General features: G+C 64.3%; 6 pseudogenes; all 6 read left to right on the top strand.

Moving 5' to 3' along the window:
* Positions 1 to 940: 940 nt before the first annotated feature.
* On the top strand, positions 941 to 1062 carry LOC142866926 (uncharacterized; annotated as a pseudogene).
* Positions 1063 to 4581: 3519 nt separating this feature from the next.
* LOC142866925 (uncharacterized) lies at positions 4582 to 4703 on the top strand (annotated as a pseudogene).
* A 3518-nt stretch (positions 4704 to 8221) lies between these two features.
* LOC142866924 (uncharacterized) lies at positions 8222 to 8343 on the top strand (annotated as a pseudogene).
* A 3519-nt stretch (positions 8344 to 11862) lies between these two features.
* Positions 11863 to 11984, top strand: LOC142866923 (uncharacterized; annotated as a pseudogene).
* A 3520-nt stretch (positions 11985 to 15504) lies between these two features.
* Positions 15505 to 15626, top strand: LOC142866922 (uncharacterized; annotated as a pseudogene).
* Positions 15627 to 19097: 3471 nt separating this feature from the next.
* On the top strand, positions 19098 to 19219 carry LOC142866921 (uncharacterized; annotated as a pseudogene).
* Positions 19220 to 19913: the final 694 nt, after the last annotated feature.

Below are 19913 nucleotides of genomic sequence, written 5' to 3'. Positions count from 1 at the left end.
GACTCTGATCCGGGCGGGCTACCGGTGTCTCTGTTTGCTCGTTTCTTTCTTCCATTTCGGGAAAGTCTGCCTTACTGGGTGTGGAAATCTCCTATGCCTTTCCTCGCCTATCCTGTCAGCTTTAAAATTCTCTTTCAGTTGCCACCCTCACAGATGGATTAGGAAACTCTTTTCGGTGCATTCATTAGTGAAATGACCTCAAGGAAGCTCGAATCCAATATCTAATCGCCGGCTTTTAGCAAGTCCACACCCGAGGGTGGCTGGGGTCCAATCCAGCCCCGGGCCAGGCCCAGGCCCCTTGGACTGGGCCACAGGAGGACACAGAGCAGGGTCCCGGCCCCCACGCTAGCGGTGCCGGCAGTTCTCCAAGGGGTTGGGGGTTTTCCAGAGGTAGGAGACGGAGGGGACTGATTTCTTCAGCGCCCCCCAAACCACCCCGCCCCACCCCAGCCATGGGACACATCCCGAGAGACGCCCCTACACTCGCTCCCCTCCCCCATGCGCTGTGCCCCAGCCCTGGCCCTGGGGAATAGGCGGCAGCCCACCCACGGGGCGGGGGCGCAGCTGACAGGGGTTGTGCGGGAGGGCGGCCCCTGGCTGGGGTCAAAGGGTGAGCGCGCGTGCGCAGTCAGCGGCGGCGCGCTGGGGGTGGGGGCGGGTAGGTGAAGGAGGCCAGGTGAGGAGAGGAGGGGGGCTGGAAGGTCTCCACCTTGGCGGGTCCAGCCGTGGAGGCGCATCGTGTCTGTTTGTGTGTGTGTGTGTGTGTGTGTGTAGACAGCCACCCACCCCACCCCACCCCACCCCTCCCGGTCCCTCACCTCAGTCCTCCGGAGTCCGCCCGACCGGGCCGGCGAACTCCACAGGCCCGGCGCGGGTCAGCGTTATCCCTGGGAGGCGCGGTGAGGCTGGCCTCTTGAGCGGGGCAGGGGCGCCCTCCGCGGTCTACGGCCACACCACCCCGAACGCGCCCCATCTCGTCTGATCTCCGAAGCTAAGCAGCGTCGGGCCTGGTTAGTACTTGGATGGGAGAAGACCGCCTGGGAATCCCGGGTGCCCTAGGCTTTTTTTTTTTTTTTTTTTTGCCTGTTGCTCTGTCCCCTTGCTGGGAGCGCGGCGGGGTGGCGGTCCGGCGGATCACCCCCACCCTCAGCGCCCGCCGCGGTGCCTGCCGCCCCAGCCCGCACCGTGGGGCCTCCTCTTGTCCCAAGCCGGGACACCGCCGCCACGGGGCAGCATGCGTGCCATCTGGACTGTCAGGTCTCAGACCAAAGGTCTGGTCTGTGGGAACCGACACGCTGGAGGAAACCTCGAGAGTCTGAGAGGGGAGGGAGTTCCGGAAGGATTCCAGGATGTCACTTTGAGCGAGTATGTGACCAGAACCCGTCCCGTTGCTTTTGGGGTTCTATGGGCTACACGTAGGAATCTCTGGTGGTGGCACTGGAGGTTGGGGGATCCGGAGTCACACCCAGACCTGCTCGACAGGCCTCCTTTTACTTTTCTTTTCGGATTCATTTTCTTAGAAAGTGTCTCTTATCTCTATTATTGCATTTTCTTTTCTCTCTCTTTTCAAGCAGATGATGGGAGTACAAGTATTGAGGTGACATGTGTTGCCCGTGCCCCCCTCCCCCCTGTCTCCTTATTTATTTCTCATTTTCTCCCAGCGTATTGTGGGGGTACCGATGTTCAGGTCGGGTGCATTGCTCTTTCCCCGCCTCCCCCCTCGGGTCAGAGCTTCAAGTGCGCCCATCCCCCAGTCGGTGCGCACCCACCCCCTCCCTAATGGATGTGGATGCCCACCCCCTCCCCACGCCCGCCCGACACCCACCCGATGAAGGTGATTCCTCGCTGTCCACTTAGGCGTCCATCCGTTCGTACCAATTTGCCGGTGAGCGCGCGCACGCGGTGCTCGTGTGTCCGTTCTTGGGATACCTGGCCTACTGGAACGGGTTCCAGCTCTGGCCAGGAGAACACGAGAGGCGCCCTCTCACCGCTGCTCCTCACAGCCGAACGGCACTCCGTGGTGTCCACGCGCCGCATGTTATTAATGCACTCCTGGATGGATGGGCACTCGGGTCGCTTCCACATCTTTGCGATTGTGAATTGTGCCCTAACTGTCACCCTACCCCTTACCCAGCCCGTCTCCTCTGCCCCTGCCTGACGCGCTCCTCCCCCGCCAGGCCCGTCACTGTCCTCGGCCCCTGCCCCTGCCTGACCGGCCCCTTCCCGCCCCGGCCCGTCACCGTCACCGTCCTCTGCCCCTGCCTGACAGGCTCCTCCCCGCCCGGCCCACCACCTGGGCCACTGCCTGACTCGCTCCTCCCCGGCCAGGCCCGTCACTGTCCTGGGCCCCTGCCTGACCGGCTCCTTCCCGCCCGGCCTGTCACCGTCCCCGGCCCCTGCCTGACACGCTCCTCCCCGCCCGTCACCGTCCTCGGCCCCTGCCTGACCGGCTCCTCCGTCGCCTGGGCCTTCCAGGGGCTTGGTGTGGACGCTGCTTCCAGGAAGCCCTCCAGGAACCCGGCAGCAGGGCGGCCGCAGCAGTCTGGCGCAGGCATCGCTAAGTCGCCTGCCGGGGACGGGGACGTGCCCCGCTGTGCCGCGGGGGCCCAGCCTGGTGTCTTCCCTGAGGCCCTGGGGCTGCCGCTCCCCGCAAGGGGAGAGCCTCGGAGGTGGGGACCGCCTCCTGATGGGGACGTCCACGCAGCTCTCCACGTCGGACTCCGGGGCTCTCTGTCCTGCCTGAAGGCCCAGCTGGCCTGCGGGTCCTTAGAATGGCAGAAACATCCTCAAACTGATATTGCGAGTCCGGTGGTTGTCTGCACTTTTGTGCTGGGCACCCCAGGGAGGCCCAGGGGCTGGCTGGACAACGCGGTCTGCTCGGGTGCTTTGGAGGAGCAACCGATGCCCCTTGGACTTTGGTAGCAGCGTCTCAGGTGTCTCTGAGCCCTGCGCCATGTCGGGGAGGAGGCGGGAGGGGCCGCGACCTGCAGTCGTGTTCCCGGGGTGGCACGGCATGTGGCTTCCTCCACAGGCTGCTTGGCCTGGGCTCCCTGCACCTGGGCCTTTGGGGGACTGGCCCTGTTCTTGCCAACGCTTCCTGCAGGGACCCGGAGCTGGGAGGTGGCATCTCCCAGCCCTGGGCCGGGCAGAGCCCCAGCGGGCCATGCCCACAACCTCTCTCAGCACGGGTCCCCCAGAAGGCTCCTTTGGGACCGGGATTCTCCTGCGGGTGACTTCTTAAAGTCTGGCCCCTGGATGGAGGGGCACCGGGAGTAGAGGAGCCGGAAGCGGAAGGGGGTGCCCATGCGAGGGGACATTTTCAGGCCAAGTACCAGCTTCAGCCTGATCCTCCTGGGAACCCCGGGGTGTACGTCACACCTCCTGGTAGTCCCGCTCTGAGACAAGGAGCCGGGCTTCGCATTCCCACAGCAGCCAGTCGTGGGCTGAGGACACCTGGGGCCTTGGGGACTCCCTGGCTTCTCTTTGGATTACCATTTGGAGCTGCTTGGGAATCGTGCCGCCACACACACCCGAGTGCAGGTGTCTTCTGCACAGACTGCGGGCCTCGCGCTTCTGAATGCCACTGGCTCGCCACCCACCCACGGGTGAACCTGGTCAGGGTGCTTTCTCTAAGGAGCAGACTCTGATCCGGGCGGGCTACCGGTGTCTCTGTTTGCTCGTTTCTTTCTTCCATTTCGGGAAAGTCTGCCTTACTGGGTGTGGAAATCTCCTATGCCTTTCCTCGCCTATCCTGTCAGCTTTAAAATTCTCTTTCAGTTGCCACCCTCACAGATGGATTAGGAAACTCTTTTCGGTGCATTCATTAGTGAAATGACCTCAAGGAAGCTCGAATCCAATATCTAATCGCCGGCTTTTAGCAAGTCCACACCCGAGGGTGGCTGGGGTCCAATCCAGCCCCGGGCCAGGCCCAGGCCCCTTGGACTGGGCCACAGGAGGACACAGAGCAGGGTCCCGGCCCCCACGCTAGCGGTGCCGGCAGTTCTCCAAGGGGTTGGGGGTTTTCCAGAGGTAGGAGACGGAGGGGACTGATTTCTTCAGCGCCCCCCAAACCACCCCGCCCCACCCCAGCCATGGGACACATCCCGAGAGACGCCCCTACACTCGCTCCCCTCCCCCATGCGCTGTGCCCCAGCCCTGGCCCTGGGGAATAGGCGGCAGCCCACCCACGGGGCGGGGGCGCAGCTGACAGGGGTTGTGCGGGAGGGCGGCCCCTGGCTGGGGTCAAAGGGTGAGCGCGCGTGCGCAGTCAGCGGCGGCGCGCTGGGGGTGGGGGCGGGTAGGTGAAGGAGGCCAGGTGAGGAGAGGAGGGGGGCTGGAAGGTCTCCACCTTGGCGGGTCCAGCCGTGGAGGCGCATCGTGTCTGTTTGTGTGTGTGTGTGTGTGTGTGTGTGTAGACAGCCCCCCACCCCACCCCACCCCACCCCTCCCGGTCCCTCACCTCAGTCCTCCGGAGTCCGCCCGACCGGGCCGGCGAACTCCACAGGCCCGGCGCGGGTCAGCGTTATCCCTGGGAGGCGCGGTGAGGCTGGCCTCTTGAGCGGGGCAGGGGCGCCCTCCGCGGTCTACGGCCACACCACCCCGAACGCGCCCCATCTCGTCTGATCTCCGAAGCTAAGCAGCGTCGGGCCTGGTTAGTACTTGGATGGGAGAAGACCGCCTGGGAATCCCGGGTGCCCTAGGCTTTTTTTTTTTTTTTTTTTGCCTGTTGCTCTGTCCCCTTGCTGGGAGCGCGGCGGGGTGGCGGTCCGGCGGATCACCCCCACCCTCAGCGCCCGCCGCGGTGCCTGCCGCCCCAGCCCGCACCGTGGGGCCTCCTCTTGTCCCAAGCCGGGACACCGCCGCCACGGGGCAGCATGCGTGCCATCTGGACTGTCAGGTCTCAGACCAAAGGTCTGGTCTGTGGGAACCGACACGCTGGAGGAAACCTCGAGAGTCTGAGAGGGGAGGGAGTTCCGGAAGGATTCCAGGATGTCACTTTGAGCGAGTATGTGACCAGAACCCGTCCCGTTGCTTTTGGGGTTCTATGGGCTACACGTAGGAATCTCTGGTGGTGGCACTGGAGGTTGGGGGATCCGGAGTCACACCCAGACCTGCTCGACAGGCCTCCTTTTACTTTTCTTTTCGGATTCATTTTCTTAGAAAGTGTCTCTTATCTCTATTATTGCATTTTCTTTTCTCTCTCTTTTCAAGCAGATGATGGGAGTACAAGTATTGAGGTGACATGTGTTGCCCGTGCCCCCCTCCCCCCTGTCTCCTTATTTATTTCTCATTTTCTCCCAGCGTATTGTGGGGGTACCGATGTTCAGGTCGGGTGCATTGCTCTTTCCCCGCCTCCCCCCTCGGGTCAGAGCTTCAAGTGCGCCCATCCCCCAGTCGGTGCGCACCCACCCCCTCCCTAATGGATGTGGATGCCCACCCCCTCCCCACGCCCGCCCGACACCCACCCGATGAAGGTGATTCCTCGCTGTCCACTTAGGCGTCCATCCGTTCGTACCAATTTGCCGGTGAGCGCGCGCACGCGGTGCTCGTGTGTCCGTTCTTGGGATACCTGGCCTACTGGAACGGGTTCCAGCTCTGGCCAGGAGAACACGAGAGGCGCCCTCTCACCGCTGCTCCTCACAGCCGAACGGCACTCCGTGGTGTCCACGCGCCGCATGTTATTAATGCACTCCTGGATGGATGGGCACTCGGGTCGCTTCCACATCTTTGCGATTGTGAATTGTGCCCTAACTGTCACCCTACCCCTTACCCAGCCCGTCTCCTCTGCCCCTGCCTGACGCGCTCCTCCCCCGCCAGGCCCGTCACTGTCCTCGGCCCCTGCCCCTGCCTGACCGGCCCCTTCCCGCCCCGGCCCGTCACCGTCACCGTCCTCTGCCCCTGCCTGACAGGCTCCTCCCCGCCCGGCCCACCACCTGGGCCACTGCCTGACTCGCTCCTCCCCGGCCAGGCCCGTCACTGTCCTGGGCCCCTGCCTGACCGGCTCCTTCCCGCCCGGCCTGTCACCGTCCCCGGCCCCTGCCTGACACGCTCCTCCCCGCCCGTCACCGTCCTCGGCCCCTGCCTGACCGGCTCCTCCGTCGCCTGGGCCTTCCAGGGGCTTGGTGTGGACGCTGCTTCCAGGAAGCCCTCCAGGAACCCGGCAGCAGGGCGGCCGCAGCAGTCTGGCGCAGGCATCGCTAAGTCGCCTGCCGGGGACGGGGACGTGCCCCGCTGTGCCGCGGGGGCCCAGCCTGGTGTCTTCCCTGAGGCCCTGGGGCTGCCGCTCCCCGCAAGGGGAGAGCCTCGGAGGTGGGGACCGCCTCCTGATGGGGACGTCCACGCAGCTCTCCACGTCGGACTCCGGGGCTCTCTGTCCTGCCTGAAGGCCCAGCTGGCCTGCGGGTCCTTAGAATGGCAGAAACATCCTCAAACTGATATTGCGAGTCCGGTGGTTGTCTGCACTTTTGTGCTGGGCACCCCAGGGAGGCCCAGGGGCTGGCTGGACAACGCGGTCTGCTCGGGTGCTTTGGAGGAGCAACCGATGCCCCTTGGACTTTGGTAGCAGCGTCTCAGGTGTCTCTGAGCCCTGCGCCATGTCGGGGAGGAGGCGGGAGGGGCCGCGACCTGCAGTCGTGTTCCCGGGGTGGCACGGCATGTGGCTTCCTCCACAGGCTGCTTGGCCTGGGCTCCCTGCACCTGGGCCTTTGGGGGACTGGCCCTGTTCTTGCCAACGCTTCCTGCAGGGACCCGGAGCTGGGAGGTGGCATCTCCCAGCCCTGGGCCGGGCAGAGCCCCAGCGGGCCATGCCCACAACCTCTCTCAGCACGGGTCCCCCAGAAGGCTCCTTTGGGACCGGGATTCTCCTGCGGGTGACTTCTTAAAGTCTGGCCCCTGGATGGAGGGGCACCGGGAGTAGAGGAGCCGGAAGCGGAAGGGGGTGCCCATGCGAGGGGACATTTTCAGGCCAAGTACCAGCTTCAGCCTGATCCTCCTGGGAACCCCGGGGTGTACGTCACACCTCCTGGTAGTCCCGCTCTGAGACAAGGAGCCGGGCTTCGCATTCCCACAGCAGCCAGTCGTGGGCTGAGGACACCTGGGGCCTTGGGGACTCCCTGGCTTCTCTTTGGATTACCATTTGGAGCTGCTTGGGAATCGTGCCGCCACACACACCCGAGTGCAGGTGTCTTCTGCACAGACTGCGGGCCTCGCGCTTCTGAATGCCACTGGCTCGCCACCCACCCACGGGTGAACCTGGTCAGGGTGCTTTCTCTAAGGAGCAGACTCTGATCCGGGCGGGCTACCGGTGTCTCTGTTTGCTCGTTTCTTTCTTCCATTTCGGGAAAGTCTTCCTTACTGGGTGTGGAAATCTCCTATGCCTTTCCTCGCCTATCCTGTCAGCTTTAAAATTCTCTTTCAGTTGCCACCCTCACAGATGGATTAGGAAACTCTTTTCGGTGCATTCATTAGTGAAATGACCTCAAGGAAGCTCGAATCCAATATCTAATCGCCGGCTTTTAGCAAGTCCACACCCGAGGGTGGCTGGGGTCCAATCCAGCCCCGGGCCAGGCCCAGGCCCCTTGGACTGGGCCACAGGAGGACACAGAGCAGGGTCCCGGCCCCCACGCTAGCGGTGCCGGCAGTTCTCCAAGGGGTTGGGGGTTTTCCAGAGGTAGGAGACGGAGGGGACTGATTTCTTCAGCGCCCCCCAAACCACCCCGCCCCACCCCAGCCATGGGACACATCCCGAGAGACGCCCCTACACTCGCTCCCCTCCCCCATGCGCTGTGCCCCAGCCCTGGCCCTGGGGAATAGGCGGCAGCCCACCCACGGGGCGGGGGCGCAGCTGACAGGGGTTGTGCGGGAGGGCGGCCCCTGGCTGGGGTCAAAGGGTGAGCGCGCGTGCGCAGTCAGCGGCGGCGCGCTGGGGGTGGGGGCGGGTAGGTGAAGGAGGCGAGGTGAGGAGAGGAGGGGGGCTGGAAGGTCTCCACCTTGGCGGGTCCAGCCGTGGAGGCGCATCGTGTCTGTTTGTGTGTGTGTGTGTGTGTGTGTGTGTAGACAGCCCCCCACCCCACCCCACCCCACCCCTCCCGGTCCCTCACCTCAGTCCTCCGGAGTCCGCCCGACCGGGCCGGCGAACTCCACAGGCCCGGCGCGGGTCAGCGTTATCCCTGGGAGGCGCGGTGAGGCTGGCCTCTTGAGCGGGGCAGGGGCGCCCTCCGCGGTCTACGGCCACACCACCCCGAACGCGCCCCATCTCGTCTGATCTCCGAAGCTAAGCAGCGTCGGGCCTGGTTAGTACTTGGATGGGAGAAGACCGCCTGGGAATCCCGGGTGCCCTAGGCTTTTTTTTTTTTTTTTTTTTGCCTGTTGCTCTGTCCCCTTGCTGGGAGCGCGGCGGGGTGGCGGTCCGGCGGATCACCCCCACCCTCAGCGCCCGCCGCGGTGCCTGCCGCCCCAGCCCGCACCGTGGGGCCTCCTCTTGTCCCAAGCCGGGACACCGCCGCCACGGGGCAGCATGCGTGCCATCTGGACTGTCAGGTCTCAGACCAAAGGTCTGGTCTGTGGGAACCGACACGCTGGAGGAAACCTCGAGAGTCTGAGAGGGGAGGGAGTTCCGGAAGGATTCCAGGATGTCACTTTGAGCGAGTATGTGACCAGAACCCGTCCCGTTGCTTTTGGGGTTCTATGGGCTACACGTAGGAATCTCTGGTGGTGGCACTGGAGGTTGGGGGATCCGGAGTCACACCCAGACCTGCTCGACAGGCCTCCTTTTACTTTTCTTTTCGGATTCATTTTCTTAGAAAGTGTCTCTTATCTCTATTATTGCATTTTCTTTTCTCTCTCTTTTCAAGCAGATGATGGGAGTACAAGTATTGAGGTGACATGTGTTGCCCGTGCCCCCCTCCCCCCTGTCTCCTTATTTATTTCTCATTTTCTCCCAGCGTATTGTGGGGGTACCGATGTTCAGGTCGGGTGCATTGCTCTTTCCCCGCCTCCCCCCTCGGGTCAGAGCTTCAAGTGCGCCCATCCCCCAGTCGGTGCGCACCCACCCCCTCCCTAATGGATGTGGATGCCCACCCCCTCCCCACGCCCGCCCGACACCCACCCGATGAAGGTGATTCCTCGCTGTCCACTTAGGCGTCCATCCGTTCGTACCAATTTGCCGGTGAGCGCGCGCACGCGGTGCTCGTGTGTCCGTTCTTGGGATACCTGGCCTACTGGAACGGGTTCCAGCTCTGGCCAGGAGAACACGAGAGGCGCCCTCTCACCGCTGCTCCTCACAGCCGAACGGCACTCCGTGGTGTCCACGCGCCGCATGTTATTAATGCACTCCTGGATGGATGGGCACTCGGGTCGCTTCCACATCTTTGCGATTGTGAATTGTGCCCTAACTGTCACCCTACCCCTTACCCAGCCCGTCTCCTCTGCCCCTGCCTGACGCGCTCCTCCCCCGCCAGGCCCGTCACTGTCCTCGGCCCCTGCCCCTGCCTGACCGGCCCCTTCCCGCCCCGGCCCGTCACCGTCACCGTCCTCTGCCCCTGCCTGACAGGCTCCTCCCCGCCCGGCCCACCACCTGGGCCACTGCCTGACTCGCTCCTCCCCGGCCAGGCCCGTCACTGTCCTGGGCCCCTGCCTGACCGGCTCCTTCCCGCCCGGCCTGTCACCGTCCCCGGCCCCTGCCTGACACGCTCCTCCCCGCCCGTCACCGTCCTCGGCCCCTGCCTGACCGGCTCCTCCGTCGCCTGGGCCTTCCAGGGGCTTGGTGTGGACGCTGCTTCCAGGAAGCCCTCCAGGAACCCGGCAGCAGGGCGGCCGCAGCAGTCTGGCGCAGGCATCGCTAAGTCGCCTGCCGGGGACGGGGACGTGCCCCGCTGTGCCGCGGGGGCCCAGCCTGGTGTCTTCCCTGAGGCCCTGGGGCTGCCGCTCCCCGCAAGGGGAGAGCCTCGGAGGTGGGGACCGCCTCCTGATGGGGACGTCCACGCAGCTCTCCACGTCGGACTCCGGGGCTCTCTGTCCTGCCTGAAGGCCCAGCTGGCCTGCGGGTCCTTAGAATGGCAGAAACATCCTCAAACTGATATTGCGAGTCCGGTGGTTGTCTGCACTTTTGTGCTGGGCACCCCAGGGAGGCCCAGGGGCTGGCTGGACAACGCGGTCTGCTCGGGTGCTTTGGAGGAGCAACCGATGCCCCTTGGACTTTGGTAGCAGCGTCTCAGGTGTCTCTGAGCCCTGCGCCATGTCGGGGAGGAGGCGGGAGGGGCCGCGACCTGCAGTCGTGTTCCCGGGGTGGCACGGCATGTGGCTTCCTCCACAGGCTGCTTGGCCTGGGCTCCCTGCACCTGGGCCTTTGGGGGACTGGCCCTGTTCTTGCCAACGCTTCCTGCAGGGACCCGGAGCTGGGAGGTGGCATCTCCCAGCCCTGGGCCGGGCAGAGCCCCAGCGGGCCATGCCCACAACCTCTCTCAGCACGGGTCCCCCAGAAGGCTCCTTTGGGACCGGGATTCTCCTGCGGGTGACTTCTTAAAGTCTGGCCCCTGGATGGAGGGGCACCGGGAGTAGAGGAGCCGGAAGCGGAAGGGGGTGCCCATGCGAGGGGACATTTTCAGGCCAAGTACCAGCTTCAGCCTGATCCTCCTGGGAACCCCGGGGTGTACGTCACACCTCCTGGTAGTCCCGCTCTGAGACAAGGAGCCGGGCTTCGCATTCCCACAGCAGCCAGTCGTGGGCTGAGGACACCTGGGGCCTTGGGGACTCCCTGGCTTCTCTTTGGATTACCATTTGGAGCTGCTTGGGAATCGTGCCGCCACACACACCCGAGTGCAGGTGTCTTCTGCACAGACTGCGGGCCTCGCGCTTCTGAATGCCACTGGCTCGCCACCCACCCACGGGTGAACCTGGTCAGGGTGCTTTCTCTAAGGAGCAGACTCTGATCCGGGCGGGCTACCGGTGTCTCTGTTTGCTCGTTTCTTTCTTCCATTTCGGGAAAGTCTGCCTTACTGGGTGTGGAAATCTCCTATGCCTTTCCTCGCCTATCCTGTCAGCTTTAAAATTCTCTTTCAGTTGCCACCCTCACAGATGGATTAGGAAACTCTTTTCGGTGCATTCATTAGTGAAATGACCTCAAGGAAGCTCGAATCCAATATCTAATCGCCGGCTTTTAGCAAGTCCACACCCGAGGGTGGCTGGGGTCCAATCCAGCCCCGGGCCAGGCCCAGGCCCCTTGGACTGGGCCACAGGAGGACACAGAGCAGGGTCCCGGCCCCCACGCTAGCGGTGCCGGCAGTTCTCCAAGGGGTTGGGGGTTTTCCAGAGGTAGGAGACGGAGGGGACTGATTTCTTCAGCGCCCCCCAAACCACCCCGCCCCACCCCAGCCATGGGACACATCCCGAGAGACGCCCCTACACTCGCTCCCCTCCCCCATGCGCTGTGCCCCAGCCCTGGCCCTGGGGAATAGGCGGCAGCCCACCCACGGGGCGGGGGCGCAGCTGACAGGGGTTGTGCGGGAGGGCGGCCCCTGGCTGGGGTCAAAGGGTGAGCGCGCGTGCGCAGTCAGCGGCGGCGCGCTGGGGGTGGGGGCGGGTAGGTGAAGGAGGCGAGGTGAGGAGAGGAGGGGGGCTGGAAGGTCTCCACCTTGGCGGGTCCAGCCGTGGAGGCGCATCGTGTCTGTTTGTGTGTGTGTGTGTGTGTGTGTGTGTAGACAGCCCCCCACCCCACCCCACCCCACCCCTCCCGGTCCCTCACCTCAGTCCTCCGGAGTCCGCCCGACCGGGCCGGCGAACTCCACAGGCCCGGCGCGGGTCAGCGTTATCCCTGGGAGGCGCGGTGAGGCTGGCCTCTTGAGCGGGGCAGGGGCGCCCTCCGCGGTCTACGGCCACACCACCCCGAACGCGCCCCATCTCGTCTGATCTCCGAAGCTAAGCAGCGTCGGGCCTGGTTAGTACTTGGATGGGAGAAGACCGCCTGGGAATCCCGGGTGCCCTAGGCTTTTTTTTTTTTTTTTTTTTTGCCTGTTGCTCTGTCCCCTTGCTGGGAGCGCGGCGGGGTGGCGGTCCGGCGGATCACCCCCACCCTCAGCGCCCGCCGCGGTGCCTGCCGCCCCAGCCCGCACCGTGGGGCCTCCTCTTGTCCCAAGCCGGGACACCGCCGCCACGGGGCAGCATGCGTGCCATCTGGACTGTCAGGTCTCAGACCAAAGGTCTGGTCTGTGGGAACCGACACGCTGGAGGAAACCTCGAGAGTCTGAGAGGGGAGGGAGTTCCGGAAGGATTCCAGGATGTCACTTTGAGCGAGTATGTGACCAGAACCCGTCCCGTTGCTTTTGGGGTTCTATGGGCTACACGTAGGAATCTCTGGTGGTGGCACTGGAGGTTGGGGGATCCGGAGTCACACCCAGACCTGCTCGACAGGCCTCCTTTTACTTTTCTTTTCGGATTCATTTTCTTAGAAAGTGTCTCTTATCTCTATTATTGCATTTTCTTTTCTCTCTCTTTTCAAGCAGATGATGGGAGTACAAGTATTGAGGTGACATGTGTTGCCCGTGCCCCCCTCCCCCCTGTCTCCTTATTTATTTCTCATTTTCTCCCAGCGTATTGTGGGGGTACCGATGTTCAGGTCGGGTGCATTGCTCTTTCCCCGCCTCCCCCCTCGGGTCAGAGCTTCAAGTGCGCCCATCCCCCAGTCGGTGCGCACCCACCCCCTCCCTAATGGATGTGGATGCCCACCCCCTCCCCACGCCCGCCCGACACCCACCCGATGAAGGTGATTCCTCGCTGTCCACTTAGGCGTCCATCCGTTCGTACCAATTTGCCGGTGAGCGCGCGCACGCGGTGCTCGTGTGTCCGTTCTTGGGATACCTGGCCTACTGGAACGGGTTCCAGCTCTGGCCAGGAGAACACGAGAGGCGCCCTCTCACCGCTGCTCCTCACAGCCGAATGGCACTCCGTGGTGTCCACGCGCCACATTTTATTCATGCACTCCTGGATGGATGGGCACTCGGGTCGCTTCCACGTCTTTGCGATTGTGAATTGTGCCCTAACTGTCATCCTAACCCTTACCCAGCCCGTCTCCACTCTCCCTGCCTGACGCACTCCTCCCCGGCCAGGCCCGTCACTGTCCTCGGCCCCTGCCCCTGCCTGACCGGCCCCTTCCCGCCCCGGCCCGTCACCGTCACCGTCCTCTGCCCCTGCCTGACAGGCTCCTCCCCGCCCGGCCCACCACCTGGGCCACTGCCTGACTCGCTCCTCCCCGGCCAGGCCCGTCACTGTCCTGGGCCCCTGCCTGACCGGCTCCTTCCCGCCCGGCCTGTCACCGTCCCCGGCCCCTGCCTGACACGCTCCTCCCCGCCCGTCACCGTCCTCGGCCCCTGCCTGACCGGCTCCTCCGTCGCCTGGGCCTTCCAGGGGCTTGGTGTGGACGCTGCTTCCAGGAAGCCCTCCAGGAACCCGGCAGCAGGGCGGCCGCAGCAGTCTGGCGCAGGCATCGCTAAGTCGCCTGCCGGGGACGGGGACGTGCCCCGCTGTGCCGCGGGGGCCCAGCCTGGTGTCTTCCCTGAGGCCCTGGGGCTGCCGCTCCCCGCAAGGGGAGAGCCTCGGAGGTGGGGACCGCCTCCTGATGGGGACGTCCACGCAGCTCTCCACGTCGGACTCCGGGGCTCTCTGTCCTGCCTGAAGGCCCAGCTGGCCTGCGGGTCCTTAGAATGGCAGAAACATCCTCAAACTGATATTGCGAGTCCGGTGGTTGTCTGCACTTTTGTGCTGGGCACCCCAGGGAGGCCCAGGGGCTGGCTGGACAACGCGGTCTGCTCGGGTGCTTTGGAGGAGCAACCGATGCCCCTTGGACTTTGGTAGCAGCGTCTCAGGTGTCTCTGAGCCCTGCGCCATGTCGGGGAGGAGGCGGGAGGGGCCGCGACCTGCAGTCGTGTTCCCGGGGTGGCACGGCATGTGGCTTCCTCCACAGGCTGCTTGGCCTGGGCTCCCTGCACCTGGGCCTTTGGGGGACTGGCCCTGTTCTTGCCAACGCTTCCTGCAGGGACCCGGAGCTGGGAGGTGGCATCTCCCAGCCCTGGGCCGGGCAGAGCCCCAGCGGGCCATGCCCACAACCTCTCTCAGCACGGGTCCCCCAGAAGGCTCCTTTGGGACCGGGATTCTCCTGCGGGTGACTTCTTAAAGTCTGGCCCCTGGATGGAGGGGCACCGGGAGTAGAGGAGCCGGAAGCGGAAGGGGGTGCCCATGCGAGGGGACATTTTCAGGCCAAGTACCAGCTTCAGCCTGATCCTCCTGGGAACCCCGGGGTGTACGTCACACCTCCTGGTAGTCCCGCTCTGAGACAAGGAGCCGGGCTTCGCATTCCCACAGCAGCCAGTCGTGGGCTGAGGACACCTGGGGCCTTGGGAACTCCCTGGCTTCTCTTTGGATTACCATTTGGAGCTGCTTGGGAATCGTGCCGCCACACACACCCGAGTGCAGGTGTCTTCTGCACAGACTGCGGGCCTCGCGCTTCTGAATGCCACTGGCTCGCCACCCACCCACGGGTGAACCTGGTCAGGGTGCTTTCTCTAAGGAGCAGACTCTGATCCGGGCGGGCTACCGGTGTCTCTGTTTGCTCGTTTCTTTCTTCCATTTCGGGAAAGTCTTCCTTACTGGGTGTGGAAATCTCCTATGCCTTTCCTCGCCTATCCTGTCAGCTTTAAAATTCTCTTTCAGTTGCCACCCTCACAGATGGATTAGGAAACTCTTTTCGGTGCATTCATTAGTGAAATGACCTCAAGGAAGCTCGAATCCAATATCTAATCGCCGGCTTTTAGCAAGTCCACACCCGAGGGTGGCTGGGGTCCAATCCAGCCCCGGGCCAGGCCCAGGCCCCTTGGACTGGGCCACAGGAGGACACAGAGCAGGGTCCCGGCCCCCACGCTAGCGGTGCCGGCAGTTCTCCAAGGGGTTGGGGGTTTTCCAGAGGTAGGAGACGGAGGGGACTGATTTCTTCAGCGCCCCCCAAACCACCCCGCCCCACCCCAGCCATGGGACACATCCCGAGAGACGCCCCTACACTCGCTCCCCTCCCCCATGCGCTGTGCCCCAGCCCTGGCCCTGGGGAATAGGCGGCAGCCCACCCACGGGGCGGGGGCGCAGCTGACAGGGGTTGTGCGGGAGGGCGGCCCCTGGCTGGGGTCAAAGGGTGAGCGCGCGTGCGCAGTCAGCGGCGGCGCGCTGGGGGTGGGGGCGGGTAGGTGAAGGAGGCGAGGTGAGGAGAGGAGGGGGGCTGGAAGGTCTCCACCTTGGCGGGTCCAGCCGTGGAGGCGCATCGTGTCTGTTTGTGTGTGTGTGTGTGTGTGTGTGTGTAGACAGCCCCCCACCCCACCCCACCCCACCCCTCCCGGTCCCTCACCTCAGTCCTCCGGAGTCCGCCCGACCGGGCCGGCGAACTCCACAGGCCCGGCGCGGGTCAGCGTTATCCCTGGGAGGCGCGGTGAGGCTGGCCTCTTGAGCGGGGCAGGGGCGCCCTCCGCGGTCTACGGCCACACCACCCCGAACGCGCCCCATCTCGTCTGATCTCCGAAGCTAAGCAGCGTCGGGCCTGGTTAGTACTTGGATGGGAGAAGACCGCCTGGGAATCCCGGGTGCCCTAGGCTTTTTTTTTTTTTTTTTTTGCCTGTTGCTCTGTCCCCTTGCTGGGAGCGCGGCGGGGTGGCGGTCCGGCGGATCACCCCCACCCTCAGCGCCCGCCGCGGTGCCTGCCGCCCCAGCCCGCACCGTGGGGCCTCCTCTTGTCCCAAGCGGGGACACCGCCGCCACGGGGCAGCATGCGTGCCATCTGGACTGTCAGGTCTCAGACCAAAGGTCTGGTCTGTGGGAACCGACACGCTGGAGGAAACCTCGAGAGTCTGAGAGGGGAGGGAGTTCCGGAAGGATTCCAGGATGTCACTTTGAGCGAGTATGTGACCAGAACCCGTCCCGTTGCTTTTGGGGTTCTATGGGCTACACGTAGGAATCTCTGGTGGTGGCACTGGAGGTTGGGGGATCCGGAGTCACACCCAGACCTGCTCGACAGGCCTCCTTTTACTTTTCTTTTCGGATTCATTTTCTTAGAAAGTGTCTCTTATCTCTATTATTGCATTTTCTTTTCTCTCTCTTTTCAAGCAGATGATGGGAGTACAAGTATTGAGGTGACATGTGTTGCTCGTGCCCCCCTCCCCCCTGTCTCCTTATTTATTTCTCATTTTCTCCCAGCGTATTGTGGGGGTACCGATGTTCAGGTCGGGTGCATTGCTCTTTCCCCGCCTCCCCCCTCGGGTCAGAGCTTCAAGTGCGCCCATCCCCCAGTCGGTGCGCACCCACCCCCTCCCTAATGGATGTGGATGCCCACCCCCTCCCCACGCCCGCCCGACACACACCCGATGAAGGTGATTCCTCGCTGTCCACTTAGGTGTCCATCCGTTCGTACCAATTTGCCGGTGAGCGCGCGCACGCGGTGCTCGTGTGTCCGTTCTTGGGACACCTGGCCTACTGGAACGGGTTCCAGCTCTGGCCAGGAGAACACGAGAGGCGCCCTCTCACCGCTGCTCCTCACAGCCGAACGGCACTCCGTGGTGTCCACGCGCCGCATGTTATTAATGCACTCCTGGATGGATGGGCACTCGGGTCGCTTCCACATCTTTGCGATTGTGAATTGTGCCCTAACTGTCACCCTACCCCTTACCCAGCCCGTCTCCTCTGCCCCTGCCTGACGCGCTCCTCCCCCGCCAGGCCCGTCACTGTCCTCGGCCCCTGCCCCTGCCTGACCGGCCCCTTCCCGCCCCGGCCCGTCACCGTCACCGTCCTCTGCCCCTGCCTGACAGGCTCCTCCCCGCCCGGCCCACCACCTGGGCCACTGCCTGACTCGCTCCTCCCCGGCCAGGCCCGTCACTGTCCTGGGCCCCTGCCTGACACGCTCCTCCCCGCCCGTCACCGTCCTCGGCCCCTGCCTGACCGGCTCCTCCGTCGCCTGGGCCTTCCAGGGGCTTGGTGTGGACGCTGCTTCCAGGAAGCCCTCCAGGAACCCGGCAGCAGGGCGGCCGCAGCAGTCTGGCGCAGGCATCGCTAAGTCGCCTGCCGGGGACGGGGACGTGCCCCGCTGTGCCGCGGGGGCCCAGCCTGGTGTCTTCCCTGAGGCCCTGGGGCTGCCGCTCCCCGCAAGGGGAGAGCCTCGGAGGTGGGGACCGCCTCCTGATGGGGACGTCCACGCAGCTCTCCACGTCGGACTCCGGGGCTCTCTGTCCTGCCTGAAGGCCCAGCTGGCCTGCGGGTCCTTAGAATGGCAGAAACATCCTCAAACTGATATTGCGAGTCCGGTGGTTGTCTGCACTTTTGTGCTGGGCACCCCAGGGAGGCCCAGGGGCTGGCTGGACAACGCGGTCTGCTCGGGTGCTTTGGAGGAGCAACCGATGCCCCTTGGACTTTGGTAGCAGCGTCTCAGGTGTCTCTGAGCCCTGCGCCATGTCGGGGAGGAGGCGGGAGGGGCCGCGACCTGCAGTCGTGTTCCCGGGGTGGCACGGCATGTGGCTTCCTCCACAGGCTGCTTGGCCTGGGCTCCCTGCACCTGGGCCTTTGGGGGACTGGCCCTGTTCTTGCCAACGCTTCCTGCAGGGACCCGGAGCTGGGAGGTGGCATCTCCCAGCCCTGGGCCGGGCAGAGCCCCAGCGGGCCATGCCCACAACCTCTCTCAGCACGGGTCCCCCAGAAGGCTCCTTTGGGACCGGGATTCTCCTGCGGGTGACTTCTTAAAGTCTGGCCCCTGGATGGAGGGGCACCGGGAGTAGAGGAGCCGGAAGCGGAAGGGGGTGCCCATGCGAGGGGACATTTTCAGGCCAAGTACCAGCTTCAGCCTGATCCTCCTGGGAACCCCGGGGTGTACGTCACACCTCCTGGTAGTCCCGCTCTGAGACAAGGAGCCGGGCTTCGCATTCCCACAGCAGCCAGTCGTGGGCTGAGGACACCTGGGGCCTTGGGGACTCCCTGGCTTCTCTTTGGATTACCATTTGGAGCTGCTTGGGAATCGTGCCGCCACACACACCCGAGTGCAGGTGTCTTCTGCACAGACTGCGGGCCTCGCGCTTCTGAATGCCACTGGCTCGCCACCCACCCACGGGTGAACCTGGTCAGGGTGCTTTCTCTAAGGAGCAGACTCTGATCCGGGCGGGCTACCGGTGTCTCTGTTTGCTCGTTTCTTTCTTCCATTTCGGGAAAGTCTGCCTTACTGGGTGTGGAAATCTCCTATGCCTTTCCTCGCCTATCCTGTCAGCTTTAAAATTCTCTTTCAGTTGCCACCCTCACAGATGGATTAGGAAACTCTTTTCGGTGCATTCATTAGTGAAATGACCTCAAGGAAGCTCGAATCCAATATCTAATCGCCGGCTTTTAGCAAGTCCACACCCGAGGGTGGCTGGGGTCCAATCCAGCCCCGGGCCAGGCCCAGGCCCCTTGGACTGGGCCACAGGAGGACACAGAGCAGGGTCCCGGCCCCCACGCTAGCGGTGCCGGCAGTTCTCCAAGGGGTTGGGGGTTTTCCAGAGGTAGGAGACGGAGGGGACTGATTTCTTCAGCGCCCCCCAAACCACCCCGCCCCACCCCAGCCATGGGACACATCCCGAGAGACGCCCCTACACTCGCTCCCCTCCCCCATGCGCTGTGCCCCAGCCCTGGCCCTGGGGAATAGGCGGCAGCCCACCCACGGGGCGGGGGCGCAGCTGACAGGGGTTGTGCGGGAGGGCGGCCCCTGGCTGGGGTCAAAGGGTGAGCGCGCGTGCGCAGTCAGCGGCGGCGCGCTGGGGGTGGGGGCGGGTAGGTGAAGGAGGCGAGGTGAGGAGAGGAGGGGGGCTGGAAGGTCTCCACCTTGGCGGGTCCAGCCGTGGAGGCGCATCGTGTCTGTGTGTGTGTGTGTGTGTGTGTGTGTGTGTAGACAGCCCCCCACCCCACCCCACCCCACCCCTCCCGGTCCCTCACCTCAGTCCTCCGGAGTCCGCCCGACCGGGCCGGCGAACTCCACAGGCCCGGCGCGGGTCAGCGTTATCCCTGGGAGGCGCGGTGAGGCTGGCCTCTTGAGCGGGGCAGGGGCGCCCTCCGCGGTCTACGGCCACACCACCCCGAACGCGCCCCATCTCGTCTGATCTCCGAAGCTAAGCAGCGTCGGGCCTGGTTAGTACTTGGATGGGAGAAGACCGCCTGGGAATCCCGGGTGCCCTAGGCTTTTTTTTTTTTTTTTTTTTTTTTTTTTTTTTTTTTTTTTTGCCTGTTGCTCTGTCCCCTTGCTGGGAGCGCGGCAGGGTGGCGGTCTGGCGGATCAGCCCCACCCTCAGCGCCCGCCGCGGTGCCTGGCGCCCCAGCCCGCACCGTGGGGCCTCCTCTTGTCCCAAGCCGGGACACCGCCGCCACGCGGCAGCATGCGTGCCATCTGGACTGTCAGGTCTCAGACCAAAGGTCTGGCACCCTGTCTGACCATCCCCCATGGGTGTGTGGACACACCCAGATCTACACAGCGCACGGCCTGCTCGTCTCCCATGGGTGTGTGGACACAGCCAGTTCCACACTGCGCCCTGACTGCCCGTCTCCCTTCGGTGAGTTTACACAGTCACATCCACACTGCGCCCTGCCCGCCTGTCTCTGGTGGGTGTGTGGACAGAACATGTTCCACACTGCGCCCTTCCTGCCTGTCTCCCGTGGGTGAGTGGACACAGCCAGTTCCACACTTCGTCCTACCTGCCTGTCTCTTGTGGGTGATTGGACACAGCCACATCTATACTGCGCCCTGCCTGCCCATCTCCCGTGGGTGTGTGGACACAGCCAGATCCACACTGTGGCCTGCCTGCCCTTCTCCCGTGGGTGAGTGGACACAGCCAGTTCCACACTGTGCCCTGCCTGCCCATCACCTGTGGGTGAGTGGA

The sequence above is a fragment of the Microcebus murinus genome, unplaced genomic scaffold (genome assembly GCF_040939455.1).
Source record: "Microcebus murinus isolate Inina unplaced genomic scaffold, M.murinus_Inina_mat1.0 scaf007_hap2_Mmur4.0, whole genome shotgun sequence".
In the NCBI taxonomy this organism is placed as follows: Eukaryota; Metazoa; Chordata; class Mammalia; order Primates; family Cheirogaleidae; genus Microcebus; species Microcebus murinus.
The sequence above is the reverse complement of the archived record's forward strand: the minus strand, read 5'-3'. Positions and strand labels throughout refer to the sequence as shown.